Raw genomic sequence first — 10,661 nt, 5'->3', positions numbered from 1 at the left:
GAACTCCAAATTACATTAATAGATCTTTGAGGAATTACTTATCAGGAGATTTTTATTCACCACATTAGAAAGATGTAGTAACATTTGCATAATTATTTTCCTGAAAATGAAAGACTGAAAACCAGTATTTTTCGATTCCATTTTTTTTTTTTTTTACTCAAAGACCATTTGATAGTAATGCTCATTGATTTACAACTAAAGCTTATCAATTTACAAAGTTGTTAAGACGGGATTGTAATGGTGCTGATATGGGAGAGCCCCGTCACTATAGAAATTTTAAGTCTCCTTTTCTCTAGTTTCTTAGCTCCTTAGCCCCAGGCTTTGATTACTCTTCTAATCAGTTTCAGAATCTTAGACTAAAGATTGCTCCTAGCCTGAATCACAGACTGTCTCTCACCCCTGCTTCAGATAACTACTTAAAAGCCTGTGACTTCCCAATATCCCCCAAGCCATTCCGGACCCCCCAGGCCGCTATAGTTGTTGATTGTAATCATTGAAGCCTAATGTTCTTTCCAACCCAATCTGGGCCCAGCTCCTGGACAATGGATGCCACCTGAATGACTGGTTGAATGGCCACAGGCTCTATAGAACTAACAGATTTTTAAATTAAAATCTATTTTCCCCATTTAGGGGCCTTGGGGATACAGAGGATACCCCAGCAAGATTGTCAGTCACAACCAAAAAAGCCAACGCGGTTCCAGGCGGATCCCGAGACCCCTTCCTCTCATCTAGGATCAGATAGGGGAGAGTTCCATGAATCCCCAATAGTTAGGGACAGCTCTACACCCCTACCCAACAGGAAGCAGATACAGAAGACCCCCTGTCCCTCAACTTCCCATAGAGATTTTATGGGGATCATGTCTCTCAAGGGGAAAACAAGGCAGGCAGTCAGAGACAGGCATTGGGTCTCTGCATTACCACCCAAAAGACCTCCCCTGTCTGTCCAAAACTTCCCCTTTTCATTGTAGTTATCTACCCCTATGAGGAAACAAATGGATACAAAATACCCTACTAGATTAAACCAGCCACTCACACCTGCTCAGTAAAGGCCACAACGACCTTCATTTCACCTGGGCCTCATTATACCATCGTTATATGCCCGGAAGTTCATTATAACAGACTGAATTCTGGGAAAGAACATGCGCAGTCTAAAAAGATGAGGTAATAGCCTTTCATGAATCACAGGTGTCAATCAAGTGGTCCCACACCTGCAAAGGAACAGCCCATTCTAAGGAAAAAAAAAAAAAAGATGAAAACTCCAAGTCCTGGCCAGTCAGCCCCCCTTTTTTTTGGGGGGGGCGGGCCCTTGGCCCTTTGGGCCTTTGAGCCTTTGAGCCTTTTGAGCCTCTTCTTTTGCTCAGCCCGCTCCAAATTCTTTGGAGTGTACTATCCCTTTTATTAGTGACCTTTGAGTCACTGCTTTCTGCTCGCCCGCTTCTATTTCTTTGAAGTGTACCTTTTCTTCTAATAAACTGCGTTTCACTACTTTACCTCGGTATCTCATTCAATTCTTTGCTCCAGATGCCAAGAACCTGGACACTGCGCCAAGGAGGGCCCACCCACCGGTAACAGTGGCATTAAATCTTCTATGTTGAGGTTTGAATTTCTGGTATAATTTGATTTGACAAGTGTAATTTAGCTTGGGACTTTTTGAGAGCTTTCTTTTCTTTGCCTCTGAATGATTCTGCTTCCTATACGTTTACTATGCAGTTTCAGTGTTTCTATTTACTTAGGCCCAGTGCTGGCCCTATGACATAGGAGAGGTCTTGCATCTGTATGGGATTCACACTCCTGGCTCCAACTTAAATCTACATAACATATGCAAAGGTTGTGATAATCAGCTTTACCGCACCTTCCCCCACCCCACCTACAGGAAAACATAAAACTTGTGACCAAAGACTCAACGCAGTAGTTTGCAGTATTTTCAAGCAGACTCTGCCCAGCGGACCCTCCTCTTACTTTAATAAATCTTCTATAGTTCTGTCTGACTTGTGAATTCTTTCACGGTCTGCAAGCGAGCAGGCACAACAAAAATGACATTAAAAATGACTGAGAAACACACCCAATTTAAACAAAGGGAATTGTCACAATAGATAAATATGGATTCGTTAAACTAAACAAAGTGAGGTTGATTTTTTAATTCAACCTCATGGAATTGTTACCAGGAAAATGACATTAAACACCTCGACTCTTCGTCTTCTTAAAGGAATTAATTCAATCAAGAGACAGAAATTTATGCAGCATGAACAACAGAAGTTTATTAGTAAAAGAAAGTACACTCCAGACATGGAGCCAGCTGACCCAAGGTGGGGAAGCAGCCCCGTGTCACATTGTGTGAGGGCTTTTATTTCTATGGGTAGAATTGCCTTCCCCTCTCCCTTCTCTTATCTCTCCTTCTGCTGAGGTGCCTGGTCCTCTGGCACTTAGAAATGCATTTCTTTGATTTAGGGCATGAGTAAACATATCCCTTTGATTCAGAAGCTTGGTAAACACATTCCTTTAATTTTGAGGCATATGTAAACAGATCCCTTAGGGGTGTGTGAAAACCTGGAATCTTGTTAGGCTAGTAAGGTGTTGGTGACAAACAGGATGTATTGATAAGCAGGATATCTTCTCTTAACAATGCATTTCTTTGGTTTTAGGGACTTGGGTAAACACATTCCTTTGATTTTGGGGAGATATGTAAACAAATCCCTTAGGGGTGTGTGTAAACCTGGAATCCTGTTGGGCAAGTTAGGTATTGGTGGCCCTGACAAACAGGATGTGTCCGTCCCCCCCTCACCCCGCCCCAGACTTCTAACAACCTCTTTTACAGGTATGTGTAAGCCTGGAGTGGAGTCCTGCTGGGCAGCTGCCAGGGGTCTTGACCCAAGTTGGAGCTGAAGCGAGGGGCTTTCTAACTGGGGCTGAATCTCTCCTTCTCCTGCTCATTTCTATCTACCTCCCCTATCAGAATTTTGCTATTATCTGTTCTATGACCTTTTATATTTTTAAATATTGGACAAATTGTAACTAAATTGCATGTAATATGGGTATCAAGAAACACTGTAAGTTTAATTTATATTTTTTGTCCAAAACAAAATGGCAATATATTTTCAAATGGATTATATTTTCAAATGGATATATTTTATATAGGCTTTGGTAATTGGTTTTTGAAATATATTTTCTGATAAACAGCTGTCTCACTATCATACCTTGAAATGCAATATCTTCTGCATTTAAGATATTGCAGAATATCTTAAATATTACCTAAAACTGGTAATTTTAGGTAATATTACCTAAAACTGATGTTATTTAATTCAGCCTATTATAAATATATTCATATTTACATGTAAGAAATAATGTTGACACACATATTAGTTACGATGTTTTAAAATTTTTATATATTAGAACAAGTAAATGCTATATGTTATAAAACAATTATCTGATTATTTGTGGTTCTTCCAGAGTCAGATTAGTATATACGGTGAGTTTATGTAGTCGAAATTAAAATCCCTTCCATCAGGTAGTATAGTCTTTAATACAGGTAAGGGTGATAAGACAGTGACAAAAGCCAAAGAAACATGATATGCAAAGAAACATTAGTAAAAAAAATATAGCATAAATTCACTGCTGAATAGGTATATTCAGATTGTTAAAAGTCTTCCATCTATATGGCATGATAATGATTTTGAGACATGTTAGTTAACATGTCGTTAGACAGATAGGAATGTCCCTGGTGGAATAAACATCAGACAGCCATATCCTGAAACTCCAGATTCTGAGATAGCTCATTCACTCCAGGACAAAATGTAAGGGCGCCTTGAGGCTAATAAATTATCTCATAAATCCTTTCAGGATGCACACACAGAACAAACCTGGTAGACAAATTCCATTAATAGGCGCCAGCTCCCCTTCCCCAAACAGGCAAGGGAAGGTATAAACGTAAGAGCCTTTGCCTCAGTCAGGCGGCATCCCATTCGGGAACTAATTCCTGTTGGGGAGCTGCAATTCTTTGCTTTTCAACAACCTATCCTCTTTTACAACTCTTCTCCTCTCCTTGGTCCACGCTTCCACTCTTCGGTTTCCCAGCACTCAAAACAGAAAAATCTCCCACATCAATTTCACAGACATTATCTTGTTATTTCTCTGGTGAGCCAGGTTACCTAGATACATGATATAAATCTCCATTTTGCAGAGGAAGAAGTAGAAGCTCAAAGAGGTTGACAGATTTGTCCAGTCACATGGCCAGTAAATGGCAGACTAAAGTCAAATTAGGATTATTGTAAGTCCCAATGTAGTACTGCAGTGTATTTCTTATTTCCCACCCCCCGCCTTCCCAGTCCGGCTCAAGCCGTTGTTTCTCAGTCTAGTTGTGTAGGATGCAGCTCCCTGGCACATGTTGGTGTTATGAGCCTTGCGCTTCACCCGGTTGAGGCAGTCGGTCGCCCTCTCACAGCAGCACACGGCTGCTCACTGTAGCCCAGCTCCAGGTGGAGCCATTGTTCACAATCTTAGCTGTAGAGGGCGCAGCTCATGGGGCCCATGTGGGAATCAAACCCGCAAGCTCTGTAGTTAGGAGAACAGCGCTCCAACCACCTGAGCCACCAGGCCACACCATGCATTTCTAAAGGCTATCTGATTGTGAAGATAAGAAAACTATATCAACACAGCTTTATTTTATTTATTAAGGACATGAAACAGTATTTTTATGGCTCCAAAGGAGGGAGTAAGGATGTATTTTACTCTCCTCCTCTAAATGTGAATAATAAAAAAGGTTTATTTCTATGGATAATGACATCTTGATGGGTTAAAAGCAGATCACAAACCTTGAGGGGATGTTGCAAATGTCAATTAAATGCCAACATATTTACATTGTTGCACTGAGAACTAACAATATCTTACACAAGAAAGAATGGTGGAAGAAGGATGGAGGAAGAGAATATTAAGTGCCTTTTGTGAGTCAGATACAATGCTAGCCACATATGGATGCTATTTCGTATTTTCATTGTTTTCCACAGGCATCAGGAGAAGTTGTTAGGAAAGCTTTTGTTCTGCTGGTTTTACAGATGAGCAAACTAAGGCACAGAGGAAAACTGCCTTGCCTAAGGTCATGCAGTGAGTGGAATCAGAACCGAAATTATGATCTGTCATCTCTTAGTCCTATATTCTTTCCAGTACTTATCTTCAAAATGAGTCTTTTACCAGATCTTCCCATACAAAAAGGGCAATGACAAGTCATATGGGAAAATCCAAGGTGCCCAAGCATTTTGGAACACTATAATATGTAGGCTGATAGTAGACTAATTGAATATTGGCATTTAGTACAAGTGTTGGTGAAATATTGCATTTTAGAAAGTGAAATATTCCTAATATGCTGGCATAGGATTAATTCCTTCAACAAATAACTATTGAGCTCCTGCTCTTGCTAGGAGATATTCTAGACTCACAGGATACAGTAGTGAACATGACAAAGCCCCTTCTCTCACAGAAGCTAGTCTGGGACATGGAGAGTGTTTGCAGACAGTATCCAAGCAAACAACAACAACAAAACTAAATAATTAGCTTTTTACTCACAGAGGGTGATAAAACTATTTAAAACTAGATAACTAAGACACTTCTGAACAGTCAAATCAATTTCATATAGTGTAATTCTCAAATGATAAGATTTTTAAAAGCAGTATCTTTATGGAATTGTAAAGGAACACAATTGCACTATAAATATATTGATACTCCTCTAACAGATGTTTCTTAAAAATCAATCAAAAGGGAGCACTGAAATCAAATTCTGGGATAGAAGTTATTCAAATTTGCCTAAGTGCTACTTTTATTACTCACAGTGTGATAGAATTTCTAATTCTATATATTGAACTCACTCTTATTGCAACTTATATAGATTTATTCATTGTTTATGAACTGTTGGCACCAAACCAATTGTGTGACTTCTTCCTTTAGCACCTTATTACTAAATGCTTTTAATTAAAATTCAAGTATGTGCCAGGAAATTTCTCATTCATGTAAGATATATTGTCCTAATCCAGTCCATTAAGCAAGTAGAGAAAACACAGTGAAGCTACTACAGATTATTTCTTTAATGGGAAAAAATTAATAAGCAATCTCAGTTTTCCATATGAAAAATTTATACACTTGGATGAACACTTCCTTAGGAGATATATTCTGAAATGTTCTAGACAAATGAATAAAATGATTGTTATAAAATGGAAGTGAAAAAATAGGAATTTTGAGTTTATGTGCTAATAAGAAAAATGGTCATGTGAACAGAGTGACATTTATTGTAGCTTCAATAAGTTACTGGAGTATAGTAATCATCAGGTTACATAAATTATCTCTAGCTCCACTTCTTTTGATTTCTATATTTTATCAGTGGCATGTGTAAAAGTGCCTAGAACAATGTGTGTATAAAAAAATTGCTCAGTTAATATTTATTAAACAAAATAGTTACAAACTATTCCACTTCTGTAGCATTGACAAATATCTGAAAAACAAATGGACTTCATTCCCAATATGTTTTCAGTAGTAATAACAACAACACTGACAATAATAATAATACCGATCGTATATTGAACACTATGTCTCAGGCACTTATTACATGGATCAAATCATCCTATCCTCACAACAACCCTATGGATTAGGTATAATATGATTTTTATCTCCATTCCAAAAGTAAGCAAACATAGACCCATAAATACTGCATCCAATCCTACAAAGCTAACATGTGGAAAGACCATGCCTCAGTAGAAAAAACATGGGTCTATTTGAAGATCTAGGTTTCTATCTTGTCTTTACCACTTATTAGTGATGAGGCCTTGGGTAACTTTTACTAAATTTCTCTGAGCCTTAATTTTCTCATCTTTAAAATGGAGTTGGTATCTATTTTATAGGATTGGTGTCAGAATTAAAATAGGTAAAGTATGTAAATTTCCTAAGAGTGTGTCTGGTATATAGTAGATGTCCAACAAATGTTAGTTTCATTTTCCCTCTCCTTCTCCTCCAACACTCTTCTTTCCCCAAGGTTAAAGAAAGAGATAGAAGAACAAAAAAATTTAAAAAGTGTAGATGAGGGTAAAAAGGATCAAATATATGGTGATGGAAGGAGAACTGACTCTAGGTGGTGAACACACAACATGATATACAGCTGATGTATTACAGAATTGTACATTTGAAACATATGTAACTTTACTAACAATTGTCACCCCAATAAACTTTAATTAAAAATAAAAAAAGTGTTGCTGTATTTCTTAGGACCAGAAACCAATAGGTATGAGAGCTAAATTGGTGGGGAGATTCCACAAAGCACAATAGAAATATTTAAGCAAACATATTTTGGGAACAATTGACATTTTTTAAATTTCAAATTTCCATTCAGTAACATGTTATTTTCCCCCATTAATGACTTTCAATTAATTCTGGTGTTCCTTCCTACAAGACCAACATATTTCTTGTTTAAATTCTAGTAGTTTGTGAACAGAATCCCATACCCCCATTATAATTTTGAAACGTCTATTTGTGGCAAATAAGAAAGCTATTATTTTGTTAGTTTCTGTGATTATTTTACATTTTGTATGCAGCCAACTTACTAAACTCTATTATTAGCTCTTGATTTTTTTCAATTAATGTCCCTGGATATTCTAAGTATACAATATCATCTGCAAAATATTTTGTCTCTTCATTTCCAGTAGCCCTACTTCTCCATTTCAATAGTTATGCAGAGTCTAATTGTATCTGTCAGAATTTGGCAAGACAGACTCCAGTGTATAAAATTACATGAATGCCATTCTGGGTGTTGTGACTGCCTTTGATTTTTATCTTTGTAGGCATACTTTTCAACATTTTCTACCATGAGTAAGCATTTCCTTTATAACCAGCACAAACACTGTAGTTTTTTTTTTTTTTAAATTCTGTTTAATTTTTAATCTGTTGATGCCAATTGCCATTCATAGTCCTTAAACCAAATTGCTGGGGTTTACGAAGATATACTTAACCTGCCTCTTTTCCTGCTGTGCCTGGTTCTCTCTTTAAAGCGGATGTAGGTTTTTTTTATTTTTTCCCTCCTCTGGGAGATTTGAAACAGTATGTAGTTCTTTCCCTGTCAGATGAGCGCACGGAAAACTACAACTCCCAGAGAGCAAAGCTCCCAAATCGTTTCTACCTCTTCCTGCTATTGAATTAATGACTTCACAGTCCAGAATGCATTGTGAGAAATGTAAACTTCCACCAGGAGCCAGGTTGCATTACTGGGAAGTGTAGTCCCAGAATGAAGGTGGACAGTGAGCTACCGACTGCTGGAGAGGCCCAGGTTAGAGGTGGAGTTAGCGGTAGCTATGGAATTGGGAGTAAAAGTACTGTAACAGTGAGCTGCACCTGCATAGTAGAGGAGGTGGCTAATTCAGGTCAGGAAGGCTAATTCAGTGGTCCTCACACATTTTGCTCACACGCTTCCTAAAAGAACTGTGAAAAACTATGTATGCTTTTGCACGTTTTGAAGATGATCTCTTGATTTTTTTTTTCATCATGAGTTTAAATGGTTACAAAGGGTGTGATTTCCAGGTTTCTATCAATACACTATTGTCTTTTAATTTCTTTCTTGTGCTATAAGTACAATAAAGTCCAGAGATCTTAAATGTACTGCTGGATGAATATGCATACCACAGTGCAGTCCTGCAGCCACTTAATTCAGGGTATTTCCATACTCTTTGAAGGCTCTCTCATGTGCCTCCCAGTCAAAATACTCCAGAGATAACCACTATTTTTACTTTTATAACCAAGGAATAATTTTGCCTATTTTTGAACTACATCTATAACAGTGTATAAACAAACTTACTGTATCAGTATTATAGATGTACCAAATGGAAGCTAAATACTGGACTAAAACCCATTATTATCCATTTAAAATTCCTGAAAGAGTTCTTTTTTAACAGTTGAAAATTCTACATAATTTCTTTTTCTCCTTGAACTTTTACTTCCATACTCTTACCCTCACAGAATTTTATTCAAATGTTATTACATTATACTTTTATGTTGGAAAGTCTTTTGTTGATTATCCTATCATACTTCTGTACAACAAAGATATGTAATTATGTTGACATTTAATTGTTTATATATCCTTTCCTAAGATTCTAGATTAAAACACTTTTTTCTAGACTGGGTTATTATTATAATTATTGTTCAAAGAACATTGATCAAAAACAACTGAAATATATGATTTTTGATTAATAGTCATTAAACATTAAAACTAAAAATGCCATTTGAAATGCAGTTCTAACATAATAGATTTCTTATTAATTTATGTATATGCATTAATATTACTTATTAGTATAACAACATGGTTTATCATCAAACCTATATCTCTTTTGTTGTTGTTATAAATGTAATGAAGAAATTTACTCAGTACATAAGAATGCAAAGAGATTTGTTATAGCAATATCACTTAATTTTTTGTCTTCCCTCAGCATTGTATGCTAAAAATGTTATTTATCATCAAGAATTATTTGTAAATGACCTATCGGCTTATAATTGGATTGAGTGTGCTTTCAATTTTGTTGAAAGCAAAGAATTAGAAATTACCTTGATTACAAATGGATTTGCTCCCAAACATTACAGTCCAACTAGACACCAATATTTCTAATTGTCCCTTTTTCGCTCCTTGGAGTTATATTTTTCCCCCAACAGCTTTACTGAGGCATAATTTTCATATGAAAAATACACCCATTGTCAGTGTACTATTTTAGTAAATTTATAGAGTTGTGCAACCATCATCACAATCTAGTTTTAGAACATTTCTATCATTCCAAAAATGTTTGCTCATCCCTATATGCCATCATCAATTACTGCTCCTAACCCCAGGCCCAGGCAACCACTGTTCTGTTTTCTGCCTATATAGATTTACCTTTTCTGGAAGTTTTTGTAAACATAATCATACAATAAGTAGCATTTTGTGTCAGGCTTCTTTAACTGAGCACAATGTTTTTGAGATTCCTTCATATTATAGCATTCCTTGAAGGCTGTACACTCTGAAAGAATTGTGATAAATCAGGTTCTGGATGGGTAAGAGATTTGCTCTTCTTCTGTAAAAAGTAAAAGGGGCCTTAGCAAATGATCAATATTAATATAGAAAAAAAGTACATATGGAAGTTGAGATTTCGGAAAGGATTTCTTTAAACAACCCACACCTGTGGACTCCTTGGAAAGTGTTCATGTATTATCAGGAGTGTACATACTTCACCTTGAAGAAAACTGGGCTACATTATCTAGGAGTACCCAACAGAGTGGATTAAAATTTTCAAAAGGTGTTTCGGTCACTTGGTCTCTATGCTTCAATTTCCTGATCTGTAAAATGAGCACAATAATAACTTACACCTTTGTTGTGGGAATTGGAGAGCCTGAGGCTTGTGAGGAAAGGAATAAAATTACTCTCAGGATCTGTCCCTTTAGTTACCAGTCAGCAACTGATAATGCAGAACTTCCGGCCAAGAGATTTCATTTAGCTTTAGCCTGACTCTTCCACAGTGGAAAGGTTCTATCTGGGATCTTTCTTGGCATCACTGTTAGATTCTACAGATATCCTTCTGCAGTAATTGATCTCAGTGTTTACATAAAACTGGTATAATAAAGATCTCATTGGAACTTGGAGTTTCTATATACTGAGCCCAAATATTAAAACC

The sequence above is a fragment of the Rhinolophus ferrumequinum genome, chromosome X (assembly GCF_004115265.2).
Source record: "Rhinolophus ferrumequinum isolate MPI-CBG mRhiFer1 chromosome X, mRhiFer1_v1.p, whole genome shotgun sequence".
Lineage (NCBI taxonomy): Eukaryota > Metazoa > Chordata > Mammalia > Chiroptera > Rhinolophidae > Rhinolophus > Rhinolophus ferrumequinum.
The sequence above is the reverse complement of the archived record's forward strand: the minus strand, read 5'-3'. Positions refer to the sequence as shown.